Here is a 23,733-nt window from a genome sequence, read left to right as displayed (position 1 = left end):
TTGCTTCTTCCTTGCTTCCTTGCTTCCTTGCTTCCTTGCTTCCTTCCTTCCTTCCTCTTGTCCATATTTCACTTGTGATCTACTGAAACCTTTAATCTACTTTCCCATATACAACTGCCAAGCCATCTACCCATTTTATATTTGCTTCATGACAAAACGCAGAATTCTACGTTTCTCCTTGATGAAACTCATTTTGTTAGTTTCCACAGTATCAGCTGCTGCCCCAATTTGATGCAATCTACAAATCCGATAAGCATTTCCTCTACTGTATTTCTTCATCCAAGTCTTTTATAAAGATGTTCAACAATATCGAGTCCAGGAGAAAGCCATGGACCACAGCATGCCAGGCCTTCCTCTCTTCCACTGCCTTCCAGAGTCGTGTCAAATTCATGTTGGTTGCTTCGATGACACTGTTCAACCATCTTGTCCTCTGTTCTTCCCTTCTCCACTTGCCTTCGCACTTTCCCAACATCAGGGTCTTTTCCAGGGAGTCTTCTCTTCTCATGAGATGGTCAAAGTATTGGAGCCTCAGCTTCAGGATCTGTCCTTCCAGTGAGCACTATTTTCATCAGATTGGATAGGTTTCTACCAACGCAAAAACATGCAAAAGCATAATCGAAAAGAAGACTCCCTGGAAAAGACCCTGATGTTGGGAAAGTGTGAAGGCAAGAGGAGAAGGGGACGACAGAGGATAAGATGGTTGGACAGTGTCATCTAAGCAACCAACATGAATTTGACCAAACTCAAGGAGGCAGTGGAAGACAGGAGGGCCTGGCGTGCTCTGGTCCATGGGGTCACAAAGAGTCGGACACGACTAAACGACTAAACAACCACAATGTGGGGGATGCATGGAACCAAGAGTCTCTTAGACTTGTGGAAAGGAGCCATTCTCTTTACATAAAATGCTATGGTTCTCCTCACATCCATGAGATGGAGGGACCGCTCAAGATCTGTCGATGGCTGCGGGAAGAAAGTGGGTAAGATGATGGTCAACCAGCCTCTCCGCTGTTGGCCCAATCACAAGGCCTCAACATGAGTCTCTTCAATGACAACAGAAACAAACCACAGCTGAAAAAAGGCTAAGTGTGAAAAACAACTCCAAGTGCTCAAATGTGAATTTCAAATGTGAAATTAGAAAGAGACTTATCCATTATTTTTGCCTGTGCATGGTAGACTGGGCTACGAAGTTCTGCTGAGAAACCTGCCAATTTAGTGGGTGCACAACTAAGTTGTCAGAGCTACATTTCAGGTACATTCCTTTTTTTAAGTACAATATTAAAAAGGTGAGGTCCTGTAACCATATTGTCAAAATCTAAATTGTCCCAAGGCATAAGGAAAACATTGATAAATATTATTGGATAATTAATTTTCTACTATTTCCTTACCAAAACCTTAAAAATCAGCATTCATTGCAAAGTACAAAAAACAAAGGTTAATTATCATGAAGGAAAGCTAATTTAACTACCCTCTTGCCACAGAAAAGGTGCAGGGAGAAGTATTCAGACCCTCAGTACAGATGTCTATGGTGAAACAATAGTTATTCAAAAACGCAGAGATCCTGCCTACTTTGCTTCCTATAATTACGAGGGAACGCAAACAAAAGCACACTAGGAACAGAGCAGTGACACATAACTGCATCTCGTCAGGGAAGAAATGTAATTGCACTCGGTCAGTTCAAGGGGAAAGCCAAAGAGGGGCCCCTACTGAGCCCCCCATTTTGTAGCACTCCAGAAAAAAAAATATTTAAATGTGATTTTTCCCCTCCCACCACCTTGAGGGTTAAAAAAGCAAAAAGCTAAAGAAATAAATTATTAGATAAAGTCTTGCAAATGAAAATAAAACATCAAAATGTCTTAATTTGTACACAGCACTGGGCAATTCATCTCTTAACAAGGCAGGGACGGTGGAGACTATGCAGTAATAATACCTGAAGAACGAGAAAGAAAAATATGCTTCTTTGTGGCTTTTGTAAAACTGGCATTTAAAAAAAAACAGGTTTCACTTGTTCTTTGCATCATCTTCTCTGCATTCACACTAGAGAAGGGTACGAACTGCAGTTCAAGTGGTATGCGCCAGTTCGACAGACGCCCAAACAGGTGTACCGCCGTTCCACACTCTGACTCTTCTGGCAGACACCCACTCGGAGGCAGCGCCCCGGCTTCCCTGCCTCCTCTGGCTGCCGCTTCTGATGGCGGCAGCTGCCAGAGGGGGCAGGACACCAAACTGAAGAACACAAAGCGCCAATGGCCTGAACCAGTGGCTCACGCCCATCTCTAAATCACACTAATAAGAGGAACTTCTCCGTTGAATGCACAGCCCCCGAGATGCCAGGTTGGTCACCTCCTTCTTGTCTGTCATCCGACAAAGGCCTTCCTCTTCAGGCAGCCTTTTAAGCAGTAAGGAGGGGGTATCAGGAACGCTTTACCCTGGACTGCAAAGAGAACACACCTATCCATTCTGAAGGAAATCAACCCTGAGTGCTCACTGGAAGGACAGATCCTGAAGCTGAGGCTCCAAGACTTTGGCCATCTCATGAGAAGAGAAGACTCCCTGGAAAAGATCCTGATGTTGGGAAAGAGTGAAGGCAAGAGGAGAAGGAGACGACAGAGGACGAGATGGATGGACAGTGTCATCGAAGTGGCCAACATGAATTTGACGAATCTCAGGGAGGCCATGGAAGAAAGGAGGGCCTGGCATCCTCTGGTCCATGGGGTCATGAAGAGTCGGACACTACTTAACGACTAAACAACAAAAAGATCTGTTTGTTAAGATGTTTTTAAAATGTGTTCTTAATGATTGGTTTTAACATTGATAATGTAGTAGTAGTAGGCATCCTTCAGTCTCGAAAGACTATGGTATCGTGCTCTGTATGGAGGACTTGGAACAGCGTCTAGTGTGGCTGAGGAGGCCAATTCGAGAGTGACAATCCCTTCCACACTGGAACCGGTAACTGCTACTTCCCGTGTTGTTTCGACGCTGTATGCGAAGCTGGAGTGTCCTCTCCAGAGCACGAAGCCTGGGTAAAATAGTATGGAGGATAGGCTGTTACCCAAGCAGCAAATCCCCCCTCTCCACATCACTGAAATGGTCCAGTGGAAAGGCAAGAGCCAATACAACTGGTTCCAGCAACGTCGCAGGAGTTGGCAGAATGAAAGAAAATGCCTCCGGGACTCCGGCTCCGGATTTTGCCTCGAGGTTATCTCCTGAAGCCCTTTCCATAAGTGGATATAGCCACAAGGCAGTGGAGGTTTAAATTCGGAGTGGTCCTTCTCCTAGATGGGCTGCCTTCCAGGGCTGACGAGCCCCACCTACCCGGCCTGATCTCTAATGATATATTGATAATGTATGTTTGTCTTTATTGTAGGTCTTTGGGAATCATCGTGTGGTTTTAATTGTTTTGAGTGGCCTTGGAGAGAAAGGCTGCATATAAATAGTGTTTATTATTTTAGTTATTTAAAAAGTTTTTAACCTGCCTTTCACCTTATAAGGGACCCAAGGAGGCTTACATAATTAAAGGACAATATTTGAAGTTAAAAACTGTTAAGTACACAAATACAAAACAGGATCAAACAAATTCCACTCTTAAGAAATGGTAAACAAAAGCAATGCTACAAACACGTTCAAAGTGGTATAGCTGCTTCAATTCAAGTGTTGCATAACAACACAGTCAGTGAAACTGCTGGTGCCAAAGAGAGGAAGAGGGGGAGAAGACACATGAATACAGCGAAAACCACCCCTGAAGAACAAATATTATAAAAGAAGTCTGTTTTTAACTTGTTGTGGTCTCTAGGACATACATGAATGGGTGGCAACTCGCAAACTGGTGCAAAGAAGGTGCAAACGGACGTGAGTAGGCACCTGCACTTATTGAAGCACCTCTCTGTGTCAGGATTTGTTCCTTCAAGTGAACAAGGGGTTAAATTTAATATGATAGTGAGAATGCAAAGTCATGCCTGTAAATGTCAAGTCAATGGATGACTGATGGCATACAGATGGAACAAGCTTAGGTAATGCTTATTAATCACTATGTCTGCAGTGATAGGCTGTTCTCACTATTTAAGCAAAAGAGTGAGAACAGCACTTGGCCACTCAATTGTGAGCCTGGTGGTCATTACTTTACTTCTGTGAATGTTATATTGCTCTGAGAGATCTATGCACAAGCCTATGTATATAATGCCATGTATATACATCTGACCAATGCTAATATATCAAGTCTAATATACCGTATTTTTCGCTCCATAAGACGCACCTTTCCATAAGACGCACCAATTTTTTAGGAGAAGAAAACAGGAAAATATAATCTGTTTTCTTCGCTCCATAAGACGCACAGACTTTCCACACCCGTGTTTTGTGGGAAAAAAGTGAGTCTTATGGTGCAAAAAATACAGTATTATGCTATAAGTCTTATCATAACTATCTCCATGTTTTTCCTTATACGTCCGCGTCTTTGCTCTGCTTATACAGGGGAGGATTTGAAGCTGCCAGAGAACAGACTGTGTAACTTGTTATCTTGGGCTCCAAGGTTTGTTTTCCCTAACAGAGTGCTCTTGGAAATTTCAATATCCAAATCTGACTCCAAGCTTCTGGCCAACATCACATCCGCCTTTGGAGTTGAACCCAAGCCAACACTCTGACACCCGGTATCCATATGGTACAAAGCCAAAAATACACCCCATCAGATATGGCAAGATGTTCCTTTTCCTACGGGGTTGTTATGTCAGCTAAGTCTGTTCTGGTCCTTCTTTTTCAGCTTTTTTCCCTGTTGCTATTCACTGTGTTTTTATGGGTAAATTATATAGCAACACTAACACACTGTACAGAATAGAAAGGATAACAGATAAATACAGTGTTAATAAAAATCTGTAATTCACTAGAGTGCCCTTCTAGGAGTATCAAATGGCCTACACACTTAAATCTCAATATGAATGGCAGTAGACTTTTATGAATGATTCACAATTGTATATTCAGTCCGCGTTTTAACGGAACTGATCCACTATCAAAACATTGTCAAGCATTTCTTGCTCGCTTGCCTTAACTGTAAGATGCAAAGTGAGAGTCAGGCAAAGCATCCCTTAGGATTTCTCGTGATTCAATGGCTCTTCAGCAGGGCAGACATACAAGTGCGCCTTTCAATGCAGATAAGAAGCACAAGTCCTACACTGCATGTTACAGTGGAAGTAGAGAAAGGATAAACATCATGGACAACATAAATGCTCCTTCTTCAACTATGTGTAGATGGAGCTGTGAAGGAAACTAGGGAGATTAGACTCTGTTTTCTTGAATATAAAGGCTGAGTGCCAGAGCAACTCAAAGGATTCAATAATAAGACTTTTAACAGCTGCCAGCAGTTAATGCTTCCTGCAGTTTTGCTGAACAACTGAATCCCAGCAGCCCGTAGAAGCACTGCTCTGTTCTCAGTATAATAAAATGCTGGACTTCAGCATAGTTATATTCCCAAAGGCAATATTTTTCACTGATTGCTGTATCCTTGGTGAGTCTTTGTAACATAAATCCTCTCACAAAGGCTTCGCCTAATTAAAATAGTATGTACTCTAACATCAACCTGATTTCTTTACTCTGACCCAACTAGGTAAATGTCCACATTGGCACGGAATACTTGCTTTACCTGTCTGAAATCTTTAAAAAGGAGCAACATGGAAACCATAGACCAGCCAGCCTGACATCAATCCCAGGGAAAATTCTGGAGCAGCTTATAAAGCACTCTGCAAATACCTTGAAAGCAATGCATTAATAGCTAGAAGCAAGCACAGGTTTGTCAAGAATAAATCTGCTAGATTAATCGTATCTCGTTTTTTGATCGGGGACCCTCCTTGATAGACAGAGGGAAGGCTGTAGATGTAGTCTACCTTGACTTCAGCAAAGCTTTGGACAAAGTGTCCCATACTAAGTGTAGACTGGATAGAACATGTGGGTCCATATTTGATTATAGAATCAAAGTCAGAAAGTGCTTATCAATGGGTACTTCTCAAACTGGGAAGAGGCAAAAAGTGGGGTACCACAAGGCTTGGTCCCGGGACTGATGCTCTTCAACATTTTTAATAACTACAGTACTTGGATAAGGGAGTGCAGGGAATGCTTATCAAATTTGTGGATGACACAATGCTCGATGGAATAGCTAATAGCTTGGAAGATGGGAACAAAATTCAAAAAGATCTTGATAAACTGGAGCACTGGGCTGAAAACAACAGAATGAAATTTTGTAGGGATAAGTGCAAACTTTTACACCTAGGGGGAAAAAACAAATGCACCGTTACAAGATTGGGGGGGGGGGACTTGGCTCAGTAATACTGCAAGCAAGAAGTACTTTGGAATTGTCATACATCACAATCTGAATATGAGCCATCAGTGCCATGTGGCTGCAAAAAACCCAATGCCATTTCAGGCTGCATTAACAGAAGTATAGTCCCCAAATCATGTGAAGGTACTAGTTCCCCTCTATTCGGCACTGGTTAGGCCTCATCTTAAGTACTGTTTTCAGTTCTGGACACTACTTTAGGAAGGAGAGCGACAAACTGGATAAAATTCAGAAGAGAGCAGGAAGAATAAAAACCAAGCCCTATGAGGAAAGACCAAAAGAACTGGGCATGTTTAGCCTTTAAAAAAGACAACTGAGGGGAGAGAGGAGAGCACTTTTCAAATACTTGAATGGTAGTCATGCAGAAAAGGGGCAGGATCTGTTCTCAACCACCCCAGAGTGCAGGACACATAATAATGGGCTCAAGTTACAGGAAGTCCAGATTTTAGGCAGAATATCAGGAAAAACCTCTTAACTGTTAGAGCAGTACGACAATGGAACCAATTGCTTCAGGTGTGGGGTGCTGCAATGCTGGAGATATTCAAGACAACCCTCTGTCAGATATACTTTGATTTGGATTCCTGCACTGGTCAGGGTTTTGGCCTAGCCCTAGATGGCCCTCCAGGCCCCCTTCTAACTCTATTATTCTGAAACTCTATGACTATAAGCCCTTCCCTAGTTGAAGGTTCGAGCTCTCTCCCGAGGCAAACAGCTGATAGCGCCCCTTATTCTATTTCAGTGACCACATGGATGCCATCAATATATCCCCCTTTTAGGTCTTTGGGAAGAGAAAAGGAGCTGAAGCATTCAAGAACATGGAGGAATGTAAAGGTAAAGGTAAAGGTTCCCCTTGACAATTTTTGTCTAGTCGTGTTCGACTCTAGGGGGCGGTGCTCATCCCCGTTTCCAAGCCATAGAGTCAGCGTTTTGTCCGAAGACAATCTTCCGTGGTCACATGGCCAGTGCGACTTAGACACGGAACGCTGTTACCTTCCCACCGAGGTGGTCCCTATTTATCTACTCGCATTTGCATGCTTTTGAACCGCTAGGTTGGCGGGAGCTGGGACAAGCGATGGGCGCTCGCTCCGTCACGTGGATTTGATCTTACGACTGCTGGTCTTCTAACCCTGCAGCACAGGCTTCTGCGGTTTAGCCCACAGCGCCACCACGTCCCACTGGAGGAATGTACCAACTCCATAATTAGACATCTGGCTACAGAGCCAGAGATTCGCAGTTCGGTTTCCCCATTGGGCCTCCTTGATTTGATGATCCATAGGGTCCTTTCCAGCTCTTCAGTTTTAAGATGTAAGATACTTTTAACTGGAAGTCCAGGGATCCAAGCCACCATGTACCCAACTGTATAGAAGAGCTATATTGTATACAGGTCTGTACAAGCTGCCAGAGTCTGTTTATAGAATAGCAAAGTTCCGCTTCACAGCGTTACCACTCCATATTAAATGTTAATCATCCTTATACTTTGTGGAGATGACATCAGCTCCCCTAGTAAGTAATTTTGCCCCTTTTGTAGAGTCTAACTGATTTCAGAAAGAAAACACTCTGTGACGAAATCCCCTGGGATTGGGAATTCATTAGCATGCTACAGGAACATGTGACAGTAGGAGAGCTTTCTAAAATGCACCCTAGGGAATAGAGAAGCATCTTGTAAACTATCGCATACAACTCCAATAGCCAGCGCTTGATGCTGATTTTGTAAAATTAAAAAACAAAATGGATTTAATGCAGACAGCTTTACAAAAGGATTTAGAAGATGTGTCTCATATCACTTGACCCATATCATTTGATTTTGTGTTCAATAAAATTTATGAATATACTTGCGTAGTTTTGTGTACAGTAGTTCCATGTATGGAAAGCAAAGGTAACAACAACATTCCGGTAATAGAAGCTAAATGCAAGCAGAGATCTGTTTGGGAAAGGTAAAAGTAAAGATTCCGCTCGACAATTTGTCCAGTTGCGTCCGACTCTAGGGGGTGGTGCTCATCTCCATTTCCAACCCATAAAGCTACCGTTTGTCCGAAGACAATCTTCTGTGGTCACGTGGCCAGCGTGATTAGAAACAGGACGCCGTTACCTTCCCACCATGGTGGTATCTATTTATCTACTCCTATTTACATGCTTTTGAACCGCTAGGTTGGCGGGAGCTGGGACAAGCGACGGGGGCTCACTCCGACGCGTGGATTAGATCTTACGACTGCAGGTCTTCTGACCTTGCAGCACAAACGTCCACTGTTTGGGTAGCTTGCCCCTGAAAAATCAGTCTGCTTCCAGGGTCCTGAGAGCACCGGTTCTACCTGGAGGAAGTCCTGGACTGCATTTCCCAGCATCTATAGCTGACTGATCTGAGGACGGAGGCCAAGGAAAAGATCCTGCTTTTAGGATACTGGAAAACCATTGTCAATATAGATAAGTTACTCTAGATGGCACAATGAACGACCTGACCCAGTATTAAAGAGCTCTACCGGTTTATATTATGCTTCATCAACCGCATGAGTAAGGCACATAAACAAATGGTGCTAGGAAGTGCTTTTGTATATTGCCTGGTTAAGTCTGTCTCATCTCCAAGTGATGCTGAGATACCAACAGAATACCCAGGCAAGAGGATATTCCATCACATCACCCACCACTGTCTATTTAGGTATTAAGCACATCCACTGATCAATAGATTGGATCCCAACTTCATGGTGACTTATTGGTTTGAATGGGTCAGTATTAAGTATGACTTTTTTGAAATGTTGATACCCTCGAAAAGATTAACATATTTTAATCACTGATTAAATATCAACAATATTCATAAAACATATCAAACCATTTCATTTTTAAAAAATTTTTTGTTGAAGTGATCATTATATTTTTAAAACAAGGAAGACTCCTGTGGAATCATAAAGACTAATGTAGTTTATTGAGCATAAGCTTTTGTGGACTGCAGCCCACTTCATTAGATGCAGAATTTTTACATTTCAACTTTTAAGAGAGAGAACAGATCTAACTCTAGGTGCTGCGTAGTTAAAAAGGCCAGAGGAGAAACTAACAAAAGACCCTTTTTACATAATTTGGCTACACATACGCAAGGAAGATCACTCACAGATAGATTATCTTAAAGACCTGCATATACAGTACTTTAAATATTAAATAATTTACATTATTATAAGCACTGAGAACCACAAATGTTCAGAGAGAATGTGAATTAAAAATCTGATCACTCTGGAAGTCAGCAAGCTTTTATATAGCAAGCTTCTAAGCTTACATCTTAGAAGACAATAGAAGGGGACTCCCAGCTGATTAAAAACACAGAGTTGTGAGGTCATTAAATATCATTAAGAAAAGTAGAATCATTACGAGATGTAATTTTAATTTAATTTCCCAAGTGAAATGTGTATAATAAAGGGAGGCTAATAAAGGTGTGAAAATGCAGTTGGACGAGAAAGGTCCTCTATAAAATGTAATTAACTCTTTCCTCAGTCAATTAGATTTCAAAGCCAGATTATTATTATTTTTCACAACCTGTCTTCCTATGCTCATTTTTAGGCAACACACAAGATACAGTTGGCCCTTTTGCTAAATACTAGTGAATGCCTGGCTATTGTGAAGAAGCAACTAGCTGTCCGGACTGACAGCAAAATCCTGCTTACTTAGAAATAAGGGGAGCTTGCTTTGGGGTAAACACGCACTGGATTTCATCCGAAGCATCTGTTTGGATCGGTATGATCATTTTGTTAAAATTCAGAAACTAGACAGCACATGCTTCTCGGCAGCAAACAATGAGAGCAAGGGATCGCCAGAGGAAGGCCAGAATTCCAGTGCTCACATCTACTGACGCATGAGACCCAAAACCTGGGTCTTGTACAGAAATTAATCGGAGCATTCTTTGTTCCAGGGCAGCCCAGCCAAACGAGTTAGTTGCTGACCAACTACATCTAGATTCTAAAAGCAAAAGCTGATCCTTTCCCTCCCTCCCTCCATATCTAAGTCCAAAGAATAGCTGTTTCCAATTGATTAAAACTTTGCCACTATAGCCGCAGAGGCTAGTATGACACAGGAACATGAAAACACAAGGAGACCTGTGCTGGATCAGAGCAAACACCTCTCCATCACTTCAGCAGACCCTTTGGTGGACATCCCCAAGACTCTGGTGCCAGGGTGGCCTGTAAGCAAAAGTGTTGAGCGTGGGGACAAGAGGGGAAGAGGCCAGGGAACTGAACCCTGGCCAAGGGCAGCTGGAGGCCAGGATGGACAGATGGAACCAGGTGGGTGGAAGGAATAACAGAGGAGAGACAGGAAGAGGAGGAGGAATGGCTGGAGTCCCTGGAAAAAGAGCCACCGGCCTTTCGTGCCCTAGTGAAGGAGAAGACCTTCGTCCTTTGAGATCCCTGGACCAGGGTGTGAAGAGCTTTCATCCAGGGCTGAGGGGGTTGGTCAGCCATGGCAGGAGGGCCAGTTTCCACCTGGGCATAAAACTATTGCTAAGAAAAGCCCAGCTACTGGGATGAGTGACTTTGCCTCAATCCATGTTGGGGACCATGAAGTGCTTTGGGCCAGTGATGGTAAACAAGACCCAAAGTGAAAGACTGATGGGAGAAAGGAATGAGATGCAGTTGGAGGAACTATATAACCTAACTCCTTTTTTAAAAGCCTATTGCACCTGTTAACCAACCTCCACCCATTGTGGAGACCTCAGCTTCCCTGTCATAAGCCCACAGACTAAGGGGGTGTTACATACAGCACTGATGTTACCTGTCTGTCATGGGTTTGGAGGGAAAGTTCCAACCTATGGGGAGTGGAAGGCGGGACATCAGGAGGAGGGGCTGTACTGTATATATATGTGGAGCCTGTGTGGAGAAGAGGGAGAAGCTGGAAGGAGAGCTGAGAGAAGAAGCTGTTGTGGGAGTCTGTGTGTCAGACAGGGTACTACTGTGTGTCAGTCAGTACCAACCTGATAGGTTCAGGTGTCTGTATGGTTAGCCAGAACTGATAGGTTCAGGGTCTGTGCTTTATTTAAAGGTGTTCTGGGTGAACCAAACTGGTGTATGTATGATTGAGACTAAGCCACGTTACTGTATCTTATTCACTTGATCATTTTATTTTCCCTGTGTGTTATTTAAATAAACCTTATTCCTTTGTTTGTTAAAAATCCATTCCTGGTCTGTGTGACTCCTTATAGGGAATGGTTGGTGGCAGCTTAGTTAAACTGTGACATCCTCCAGTAGGTCTGGGGTTTGTCACATTGATTGGTGTCCAGCGGGTGGGATACGACTGGTCCAGTTGTCCAATGGTCCAGCAAAGCCTTGGCAAGTGTGCCCAGAGCAAGGGGGGTCTAGTCAGGGACAATCTGAGAGCGCGTAGGTAATCTTCTAGGCTTACCTCACGGGGAGGTACGCTAGTGGAAGAACGTGTGACCTCAGATTGGTGGGACTAGATTAGGGAGCTCTGAGGCAACCTGTTTTGGCGGGAAAAAGGCTGAGGCAAAGCTGAGTGAAGTAGCAGTGATCTAGCTTGTCTGCTGAGAGGCCTAGCAGAGGGGGGTAGACTCTGGCTGGCAACAGTTGCAAGTTAGTGCTGAAGAACAGCAGCAATCTATAGAAGGCTGGTTCTGAGGCAAAAGAAAAAAAAAAGTGGTCGCTTTATTTTGAGGCTTGACTTTTGAAAGCAGCCTGTTCGGGGGGGGGATTATGCCCTTGACTCGAAGCCAAATGGCAGAAATGGGTGAAGTGAAAGACCCCCAGGTAGACCAAGGTTCTGAGGATGAATTTGGCTCAGTGCAGGATGAGAGCACGGGAGAACAGAACCCAGAACTCAGGAAAATGCTCATAGCCCAACAGCATGAACTGAGGATGAGGCAATTGGAAAGAGAAGAAAGATTAGAGAGAGAGAAAAGGGGAATGGCCATGAGGATGAAAGAGATGGAACTGAAACACAGAATTAGAATGGCACAATTAAAATTAACATTCCTAAATAAGAAAAATAACAATTTATCAGTTGAAGAAATTTCTGAAAGAGAAAACTATGAGGCTCAGGTCAGACAAAGTGAGCAAGATCTTGAAAAATATAATCAGCAAAAAGATATTAAATTAAAAGTAAAAGAGATAAAAGCTAGGGCTGAGGAAGAAATTTTACAGATCAGGGCTGAGTTTGAGGCTAAGCAAAAGGAGCTAGAAAAGAAACCAAAAGAAGGCACACAGGTTAAGGCACAACATCAAAACCTGAATTATTCTGAAGAAAACATGAGGGAAACATGGGACCCTAAGTACTCCAAAGGGTTAGTTCAGAGCCCGCCAAAAATGGGCGGCCATTTTGTTGATAAAACTTCTGGGCAGAGCCAGTCCAGGAATCAGATTTTGGAGGGAAAACCAAAACCAGATGAGAAAGACTCCAAGTACAGCAGAAAATGTTATTTCTGTCAGGGAAAGGGCCATCTAATCTCAGAGTGTGAGAAATGGAAGCAGATAAAGGGAAATTTGCCTCATGATTCGAGTGGAACCAAGCCAAAAACTGTGTTCTGTGTCCAGAAAGAGCAAAGCTCCTTGTCACTGAGGGAGCCTGTTGCCATGGCTACTCAATCTGGAACAGTTACATCTGCTGATCAGGCTGAGGAAAATGGTCCTCTTGTGGAGGTCAAGCACTGCTTGCTAGTGAGAACAGATTCTCAGTTGTTTGAAACCGCAGGGGTGGACGTAGGAATACTTGACCATCAGTATAGGGGGCTAAGGGATACTTGTTCCCAGGTGACCCTGTGCCATCCAGATATTATTCCTAGGGAGTATATAATCCCGAATGAGAGCCTAAAGGTGGCAGGGATTGAGGGACAGGTGATCTCGCTGCCAGTAGCTGAGGTACCTGTGAACTTTCAAGGCTGGAGGGGAGTTTGGCGGCTAGCGATTTCATCGACTCTGCCAGCAGCCGTGCTCGTGGGAAATGACCTGGCTGAACATGTGAAACGGGTGCTAGTGATTACACGCTCACAAGCTACCATGGGGACAGTTCAAGGGGGTACTGGAGAGCCCGAGACGGAAGCAGAGGGGAGTGCCGAGGCTGTGGTGGAAACCTTAGCCACAGACCACAAATTTGGCCAAGAGCAAAAGGCAGACGCCACTCTCCAAAAGTGTTTTGAACAGGTGACAGACGCCCAGCTAACACCTGAAACCCCAGTGAGATTTTGTGAGAAGAAGGGAATTTTATATAGAGAGACCCTGAGGAACATCTCAAAAGGGGGAGATGGGATCAGAAGTCAGCTAGTGGTACCTGAAAAGTATCGCCCCGTGATCTTACAAAGGGGGCACTCTGACATGTTTGCTGCGCACTTAGGGGTGAACAAAACACAGCAGAGAATCACACAGAATTTTTACTGGCCTGAAATAGGGAAACAGATCAAGGAGTTCTGTAAACAATGTGATGTGTGTCAGAGGCAGGGGAATAACCGCGACAGGACCAAAGCAAAGTTGTGCCCTTTGCCTGTGATTGACACTCCGTTCAAATGTATAGGGGTGGATATTGTGGGACCTTTGCCCAAGGCCACAAAGAGGGGGAACAGGTTCATTCTCACCATTGTGGACCATGCCACGAGGTACCCTGAAGCCATACCCTTGACTAACATTGAAACTAACACAGTGGCAGATGCCTTGGTGGGGTATATGTCCAGGATGGGATTTGCATCAGAAATAATCACAGATTTGGGCGCATCGTTTACATCGAAGCTCATGAAACGGTTGTGGCAAATCTGTGGAATTAAACACAAGGAAACCACTGCATATCACCCTGAAAGTAATGGGTTAACGGAGAAGTTCAATGGGACTCTGATGCGCATGATTAGGGCTTACTTGGCGGAGAACCCAAACAATTGGGACCAGAAGCTGCAATCCCTTTTGTTTGCTTATCGATCAGTGCCACAAGCCAGTACTGGGTTCAGTCCGTTTGAACTTTTGTTTGGGAGAAGGGTGAGAGGGCCACTCGATTTAATCAAACAAAATTGGGAGCAGATCACCCAGGATGACCCACAAGATGTTGTGACATGTATAGACTCTTTAAGGAATGACCTAAAGAGAAACCTAGAGCTAGCAGCAGAGACCCTGCAAGCTCAAAAGGTCAGAAAGAAAGCTTGGGATGACCAGGAAGGCAGGGAGAGGCACTTTAACCCAGGGGAGGAAGTGCTTTGGCCTAGGCCCTGCAAAGAGAACAAACTGCAGCTGGGTAGCCCAGAAATAAAATACTTGGGTCACATAGTAGGGGGAGGAGTGATCAAACCCCTAGAGGCCAAGATAGAAGCAGTTCGTGATTGGCCTAGACCCAACACCAAGAAAAAAGTCAAATCATTTCTTGGGTTGGTGGGCTACTACAGAAAGTTCATCCCGAGGTTTAGCGAGATTGCGGCTCCGCTGACCGATTTGACGAGGAAGAAGACTGATGACCGCATCCCGTGGACCAGCGACTGTGAGGAGGCGTTCCAGAGGTTGAAGGAGGCCCTCATCAACTATCCAGTGCTGCGTGCTCCAGACTTCGACCGGGAGTTCATCATCTACACCGATGCGTCTAACAGCGGGGTAGGAGCAGTTCTTTGCCAGGAGGATGAGAATGGTGACCAGCATCCAGTGTCCTACCTGAGTAGGAAACTCCAGAAAGGTGAGAGACATTTGGCAACCGTGGAGAAGGAGTGCCTGGCCATAGTCTACGCGATCCAGAAGGCCAAGCCTTACATCTGGGGAAGACATTTTATTCTGTGCACTGACCATTCACCACTGCAATGGTTAAAGACAATGAAATCCCACAATAGCAAACTTATGAGGTGGGCTTTAAACCTGCAAGACTATGACTTCGAAGTGAAGGTGGTCAGAGGGTCAGTGAACTGTGTTGCTGACGCCTTATCAAGAAGACCCGAAGAATGAAGACGGCGGAAGGAACATGGACTATGTATATATTTTGGTGACTAAAAGGTTAAATGTATCTGTTTATTAAACATGCCTGGTTTGTATCAATAAAGGTAACTTGATGTATTGTAAATGGTAAATGTTTAGATGCCTAATTGATATGGTTATCCTAGTGTAAGTATAAGTAAGTATGGTATTGTATGTTATTGTATAAATGTTTTTGTATGTTTTGGAACCAGGTTGTTTTTTGGAGAAAAGCACTTTAGCTTTCCCCCTACAAAACAACTTATAAAGAGGGGAGGTGTTACATACAGCACTGATGTTACCTGTCTGTCATGGGTTTGGAGGGAAAGTTCCAACCTATGGGGAGTGGAAGGCGGGACATCAGGAGGAGGGGCTGTACTGTATATATATGTGGAGCCTGTGTGGAGAAGAGGGAGAAGCTGGAAGGAGAGCTGAGAGAAGAAGCTGGTGTGGGAGTCTGTGTGTCAGACAGGGTACTACTGTGTGTCAGTCAGTACCAACCTGATAGGTTCAGGTGTCTGTATGGTTAGCCAGAACTGATAGGTTCAGGGTCTGTGCTTTATTTAAAGGTGTTCTGGGTGAACCAAACTGGTGTATGTATGATTGAGACTAAGCCACGTTACTGTATCTTATTCACTTGATCATTTTATTTTCCCTGTGTGTTATTTAAATAAACCTTATTCCTTTGTTTGTTAAAAATCCATTCCTGGTCTGTGTGACTCCTTATAGGGAATGGTTGGTGGCAGCTTAGTTAAACTGTGACATCCTCCAGTAGGTCTGGGGTTTGTCACAGGGGGCTAGTCCAATATTCTGATAAACACAAGCACCAATTAGTTGCTAATGGGAAGTCCACATGACTGAAACGGTATTCTCCACCTTACACTTCACAGCAACTGACACATGAAGGCCTGACAGCCATCACAACTAGAGGACGATCATTGCCCTAGCCCCTATAACTTTATCTTTTTGTTTGTTGTTTAGTCGTTAAGTCGTGTCCGACTCTTCATGACCCCATGGACCAGAGCACGCCAGGCCCTCCTGTCTTCCACTGCCTCCCGGAGTTGGGTCAAATCCATGTTGGTCGCTTCGATGACATTGTCCAACCATCTCATCCTCTGTTGTCCCCTTCTCCTCCTGCCTTCACTCTTTCCCAACATCAGGGTCTTTTCCAGGGAGTCTTCTCTTCTCATGAGATGGCCAAAGGATCGGAGCCTTGTTGTTGTTGTTTAGTTGTTTAGTTGTGTCCGGCTCTTCGTGACCCCATGGACCAGAGCACGCCAGGCCCTCGTGTCTTCCACCGCTTCCCGGAGTTGGGTCAAATTCATGTTGGTTGCTTCGACGACACTGTCCAACCATCTCATCCTCTTCTAAAATGATACGAGTTTGCAGACATTACAACATTGTCTGGCAGTGAATTCTGCAGCTTACCTAAGCAGTGTTTCAAAAAGGACCTTCTTTAGCAATCATAGAATCACAGAATTGAGTTGGAAGGGGGGCCTATAAGACCATCAAGTTCAACCACCTGCTCAAGGCAGGAACCCAAATCAAAACAGATCTGACAGAGGATTATCCAATTTTCTCTTGAATGCCTCCAGGGTTGGAGCGCTCACCACCTCCTGAAGTCATGGGTTCCATTGTCGTACTGCTCTAACAGTTAAGAGGTTTTTCCTGATAGCCGGTCAAAATCTGGCTTCCTGTAACTTGAGCCCATTGTTGCATGCCCTGCACTCTGGGATGATGGAGAATAGATCCTGCCACTCCACTGTATGACTACTTTTCAAGTATTTGAAAAGTGCTATCCTATATCCCCTCAGTCTTCTTTCCTCAAGGCTAAACATGCTGAATTCTTTCAGTCTTTCCTCAAAGCGCTTGTTTTTTTTTTCCAGTCCTGGCTTGAATATGCTTCAAAGATGTCCTCTACATCATTAATAAAACAAACAGCTTACATCAATCTATCAATAAAACAAAACCCAGGTAGAGGCTTATGGTGTTCCCAGTTTTACAACATTACTTCTCACCAAAAGCTTCTACGCAGATATTGCAATATTCTGTAATAGAGCAAACTCAATTATAGGCAGGTTGGGAAAGCGGGGGGTGGGCCCTAAAAATGCACAAGGCCCCAATTTAGCCAAATCACAGGCTCTGGAAGCCTTGTCAGATCAGTAGCGAAAGGAAAATATTCTCTTTCTACTCCTCCCCTCCATGGAGCCTTACTGAAAGGATCATTAACTGATTCAGCCAAAAAGAATAAACAACATCAAGCAAAGAGGGTATTGAAACCCAATTTTCAAGAGGATTTTACGGTATCAAATACTTCTGTAATGAGGAATCTTATATTAAAATATATTGCCTGCACAGCAGACCGACATTTCAAAAAGTAAAGGCTCAAAAGCAGCATTTATAGCATTGCTACCGCTATTAGCAAGGTAGTCACTTTCCTCACAAGAGCCCTTTTCACATCTCCTAGCAGAAAATTACATATCTGCTCAGGACTGAGATTCAGTTAACAGGAAGAAGAAAAGCTCTCTCTTGGTGCAAATCTGAATTACAAAAACTGTATTGGACAATCTGAGACAGCAGTCACAAACACAATTACATGGGAGTAAGCCCACCAGGAGCCAGCTGGGCTTGTTTTTGATAAAATGGTGCTTTTGCATGTCCTTATTTTACTGAAACTGTGTTTTGATTGTATTTATTTATTATTTATTTATTAGATTTTTACTCCGCCCCTCTAGACTATGTCTACTCGGGGCGGCTTACATCGATAAAAGCACCTCAATATAACATACATAAAAATCACAAAAAATACAATTATAGCAATTGTAGTGAAACTGTCAGGCTTTTGGGGACCAGAACCCAAGACGGTTAATCTAAAACTGCATTGCCCATTTAGGGCTACTAGGAGGAGAGAGAAAAACATAAATTAAAATTTTATATAAATTACCAGAAAACATTAATCGTAACTGTGATCCAAGGCAGCTCACACACTACTAAAATACACAAGAATCATCACGGTTAAATACACCTTAAGAAACTGGACTGAAAACCAAGTCAACTATCAATATTAAAACACTGAGAAACAATTTTAAAAACATTTAGAGTAGAAAAACAGACCCCCTGCAGTCCCAGGCACTGCCTGTTGGCGGTGCTGTGTGGCAAAGGCATCTGTTACAAAGGCATGTGCACCGCTGTAAAGGTGCGCATTATACAGGTTTAGATTTGGTGCAACACACATCAGTGCTAGACTGATGTGATTATTTAATTATTATCACACTTCTATCAAGACTAAACTTGAAGGAGGTCAAGGTGGCCTACGTGGTCCTTGCTCTTTTATTTTTCTCACAACAACCCTGTGGTGTAAGTTAGGTGGAGAGTCATTAACTGGCCCGGTGAAGACCTTAGAATCTGAATGATCATTTGAAATTCGCTTCCCACGCCTAGCACATTCATCGCAAAACCACACACAAAGCCCTACCATTCTTCCTCAACCACCATCAACCTTATTTGGAGATACCGGGGATGGCGACGCAAGACATAGCCAGCCCCTTATGAAGCTCGGTTTCTTCTCCAGTAATTCCTCAAGGAAATAACAGAGGGCTAATTTTCAACTGCTTGATTAGAAAGCTCACTTTATATTTTAGTTCCAAACGTCCATCCTACCCTCACACAAATCTCGTTGCTTGCTTTTTTATGAAAGAATGCAATAAAAGCTCTCAAATCCCTCCCTTCTAGGTATGAATTCAATGGATGGTTTAGCATAAAGAACTCTAAGATCATTCCCCCTGCAGCAGCTATAAAATGCCACTTTATAGTCTTCAAAAACCGACATTGAGACCCCGCTGTTGGAATACTCCCTCATTAATTGAGCTAAATAAGTCACTGAAAAGCCTTTGGTAAAAGACACTAGATTGCATTAATTAATCATTTAATTTTCTTCTGATTTTTCTTCTACTCCCACAGGCAATCCCTGCTCTTCAAAGGCATCAACGCAGCAAACGCTCTGCTACAGTTCAGGGGGCAGACACAGAAGATGATGGAGGGTCATGCATGGGAGCAGGTAGAGCCGACTGGCTCGCATCTTATAGCAATTCAGCTATTTGAGAGTCTATAAAACAAAACAGTAGGAACCCCACTTTGGGGTTCTTGTGGCAGAATGCAGCTTTAGAATTGTCCGCACTCAGCTGCAAGGTCTTTGTGTAAATTAGGAATCTAGTGGCCAGTTAATTAAAGACATTGGGACTGACTTTATTATCAGTTAATCGATAAGTTACAACTGCCATCCCATGCACCCTTTCTAAGCAGTAATCCCACACAATACAACAAACGTTACTCCAAGTTAACACAGGGAAAACATGGCTGGAGAGATGGGGAGTGGGTAGCTGTAGTCCTAAAAAATCCCACTGCCCTTAAAAGATAATTTACCCAACAGCTGGCCGGATTTGAAAGTCCATAAAGAGTGATGGAGAAAAGAAACAGGATTTAGCCCATTGGTTGCTGTGGGTTTTTCAGGCTCTTTGGCCGTGTTCTGAAATTTGTTCTTCCTAACGTTTCGCCAGTCTCTGTGGCCGGCATCTTCAGAGGACAGCACTGGCGAAACGTTAGGAAGAACAAACTTTGGAACACGGCCAAAGAGCCCGAAAAACACGCAACAACCATTAGATCCCGGCCGTGAAAGCCTTCGCGAATACATTTAGCCCATTGCCTAACAAATCTTGCCAAGGGACAAGCAGAGGTATGCCAAGGCCATTAAGCCTTTTGTCTTGGGGCACTATCTTTTAAAAGGAGGCCACTTTACCAGAACATTATTTGGTGATGTTTGGATTGCCCTCCGTCTTTATTCTCCATATGTGCAGAGAACCAGGTATACCGCAGGACACTTACAGTCTATGAAATCCTGGAAGTACATTTGTACAGTTTGGGCTTGCACTGTTATTGTGGCCTCAGCCAACTCTTGGGAGTGTTTGATTGCTCTTTTAAAATGTATCTTCAGCCAGACTACCAAGTCTTATTGGCTCCTATGGATTCACAGCATTTGAGAGAGATTGAAACAGCAACACCAGCGGTGGAAGCACAGACGGCAGAAAACCTGCAGCAAATGTGCCTAAGTACGGGTTAAAGGCAAAGAAGGGCCAGCTGGGAGAAAACTATTGCATTTGCACCGTGCCAGACAATGAAAGTCTTTCATAAGAGAGGTACTGATTGGTGTTGGCCCCAGGTCAACATCTGGAATTGTTTTGGAGGCCCACTACAACCAGTTAATTTGACCCTTTGCAGATACAATTGCAGGTGTTTATATGGCACATTTTTGACAAAACTAGAGATGGACATAGAAATGGTCCTATCTGATCTTGTTATCATGGGTGTGCAAAAAAATGTTGTTCAACCTGAGTAACTTAGTCAGCCATCTGAAAGCATGAGGCCTCTCTTTCACTTCTTTTAACCCTCCTTTTTCTCGTCTGTTTCTTCTGTCTGTAAAATAAATGCAACAAGGATATCTGAAACTGTGAACAATTTGTTAAGAAAGAGTTCCCGTTCACTGGCCCCAAAGGAGATGTTTAAAAATGCTGTTGCAGAAGCCATGTTTAGACTTAGCCGCTTTGGAAGATTATCATCTAGCTTCAAGTGTAGCATTCCAGAGCAAGGTTTTCAAGTACATAGCAACATCTCAGCACCAAACAGTTCCGGGCAACACTAAAGGTCCAGATATATTCCAATCTAGGTCCCAGCTGGGGCAGGAAATGACTTTGATGCCAGAGTGGATTGGAATGGACGGGGAAGATGTAGCCCTGTTCATTCTCCCCAAACTGCATGTGGCTTTCAATATCATCCATCACAGTAACCTTCTAGGTCATGGGTTTCTTCCTGCTCCTCTGCATCCATGTTTGGAGAACCAACATAAGCCCTTTGGACCAAGCATTAGCCTGGGGGTCAAAGAGGCCTGAATGAGGTGAGCATAAAGTGCACACCCAAAATGGCGGTGTCAAGATTTGTTCCTTTAAGTGAACAAGGGGTTAAATTTAATATTGTAGTCAAGAATGCAAAGTCATGCCTGTAAGGTCAATTCAATGGATGACTTATAGCATTCAGATGGGACAAGCTTATGTAATGCTTGTCAACCATGATCAGCTGCTATGTCTGCAGTGATGGGGTGCTTTCAGTATTTAAGCAAGAGAGTCAGAACAGAATGTATATACAGTGGTGCCCCGCATAGCGAGGTTAATCCGTTCCGGATTAACCTTCGCTATGGGAAAACATCGTAAAACGGATCCAAAAAACCCATTGGAACTCATTAAACAAAGTTTAATGTGTTCCAAATGGGCCCAAAACTCACCGTTCTCCGATGTTTTCCCTTGTTTCGGCAGCCATCTTGGGTGTACCGGCGGCCATTTTGAGAGTCCCGTCGGCCATCTTGGGTGTACCGGCACCCATTTTTTGTGTTCCGGTGGCCATTTTGGAATCACTGAACAGCTGTTCCCCCATTGGAATGCGAGCATGCCCTCGCATTAGCGATGGGGAAATCCGCATCGCAATGCGGATTCATCGTTCAACGGTGCACTCGTTATACGAGGCACCACTGTATGTCTGACCAAGTCTAATATATAATGTTGTAAGTTTTATCAGAACTCTCTCCGTACATTTTCTTACACGTCCGCATCTTTGCTAATTAAGGGGAGGATTCAAAGCTACCAGATAAGACGTTCTATGTACTTGTTATCTTGGGTTCCAAGATTTGTTTTCCCTAACAGAATGCACTTACAAGCTTCATTATCCGAATCTAACTCCAAGCTTCAGGAGAGGCAATAGCCATATCAAGCCTCTGGAGCTGGCCCCACGCCAACAGGTGGCAGGATTGAACAACTGTTGCTGGCACCTTTTTGTTCCGCCTGAGTCACCCCGAAATCCCCACAGTTTCACACATGGGGGATGCAGGACAGAAGTATTACACATTTAATTTCTAAAAACTTCCTCCCAGTTATGATGTCATGAGCCTTCCATGCGTGCAGTGCACCAACAGGATTTCAGCCACTGGTTGCTTAGCACAGATTACAAAAATCAAACAATGTTAATTTTGAAAATCCCTCAGATATATTCTAATGTTTGTGTACAGGACAACGATAAAATTGAAAGTTTTTGAAATAGCTGAAATTCAATTTTGTACAGGTCAGAAATTGGCTTATTCTCAGGAACAGAGGTATTGTACTGCAGAATCCTAAACACATATACAGTGGTGCCTCGTTTAACGATCACCTCGTTAAACAATGAAACTGCTTGACGATGAAGTTTTTGCGATCACTTTTGCAATCGCAAAACAATGTTTAATGGTAAAAATTCGCTTAACGATCATCGGTTCCCTGCTTCAGAAACCGATTTTTTGCTAAACGATGATTTTGAAACAGCTGATCGGCGGCTCTAAAATGGCTGCCCACTGTGCAAAATGGCTCTCCACTGTGTTTTCAGGACAGATTCCTCAGTTTACAGGCACCGAAAATGGTCGCCCTATGGAGGATCTTCACTGGACGCTGAGGTATTTAGCCCATTGGAACGCATTGAACCGGTTTCAATGCATTTCAATGGGCTTTTTCGTTTCACTTGACGAGGATTTCACTTAACAGCGATTTCAACGAAACGAATTATCCTCGTTAAGTGAGGCACCACTGTACTAAGGAGTAAGCACTGTAAAACACCATGGGGATTATATCCAAATAAACACACACAGAGAATTGCCATATCAAACCCACTTTTCTCAATGGGAGAGTTAAGCATGTGTTCAGTGCCTGCAATTCAAATGCTACATTACGCCCTCTTATGGGATAATATTCTGCTGCATAGCTATGCCAGTGTAGCAGCAACGGTGACACTAGCAGCAGCAAACTGCCACCAATGGAAGAGTCCCCGCTTTAACTTCAGGTTGCAAATGGCTCATTCACTATGAGACATGGTCATGCACAACCCAGAACTGAATCAGGAACTCATTAATTTATGGCAAGCTGCTACACATTAGTGGTAATGACATCTTTTCTGCTGCACTGGCGTAAGTGTACAACAAGACATTGGCTATTAGGTAATAAAGAATTACACAAAATCTGGGCAGATGGAAGCGTGTTAACTAAATGTTCATTCCAAGTGAGTATTATATGTTTTAAACAAAAAAAAATTGTTTCTAAAGAATATTACACAAACTTCCTCTTTCCCCCAAAATACATAGAACATAGAAAGGAAAGTCTTTAGACATCTATCCAAACAAACCATTTAAGTTAATGTGGACGTAAGGGGGGTAGGACCAGCATCAATATTTGCTTTACTGCAATGTGTCTGGGAATCACATAGCTAAACAAGCAGCTAAACTTTTTTAAAAAGAAGGAATTTCTATTTTATATAAATGTAAACCTATGCCCATATTTGGTCTGCAATAGTCAAATCCTAAATAAATTTCTCATAACTGAGTTCATTTGATTTCATAGGAAGTAACATCCACACAGCTGTGCTTACTTAAAATAAACAATAAACAAGCATATAATC

At 43.4% G+C, this 23,733-nt stretch overlaps 1 protein-coding gene across 7 annotated transcripts in view; it reads right to left on the bottom strand.

The window, feature by feature from the left end:
• MSRA (methionine sulfoxide reductase A) overlaps positions 1-23,733 on the bottom strand; it is a 227,717-nt gene that overhangs the window by 190,792 nt on the left and 13,192 nt on the right. The window lies entirely within an intron of this gene.

The sequence above is a fragment of the Pogona vitticeps genome, chromosome 1 (genome assembly GCF_051106095.1).
Source record: "Pogona vitticeps strain Pit_001003342236 chromosome 1, PviZW2.1, whole genome shotgun sequence".
In the NCBI taxonomy this organism is placed as follows: Eukaryota; Metazoa; Chordata; class Lepidosauria; order Squamata; family Agamidae; genus Pogona; species Pogona vitticeps.
This window is presented reverse-complemented; position numbering and strand designations above follow the sequence as displayed.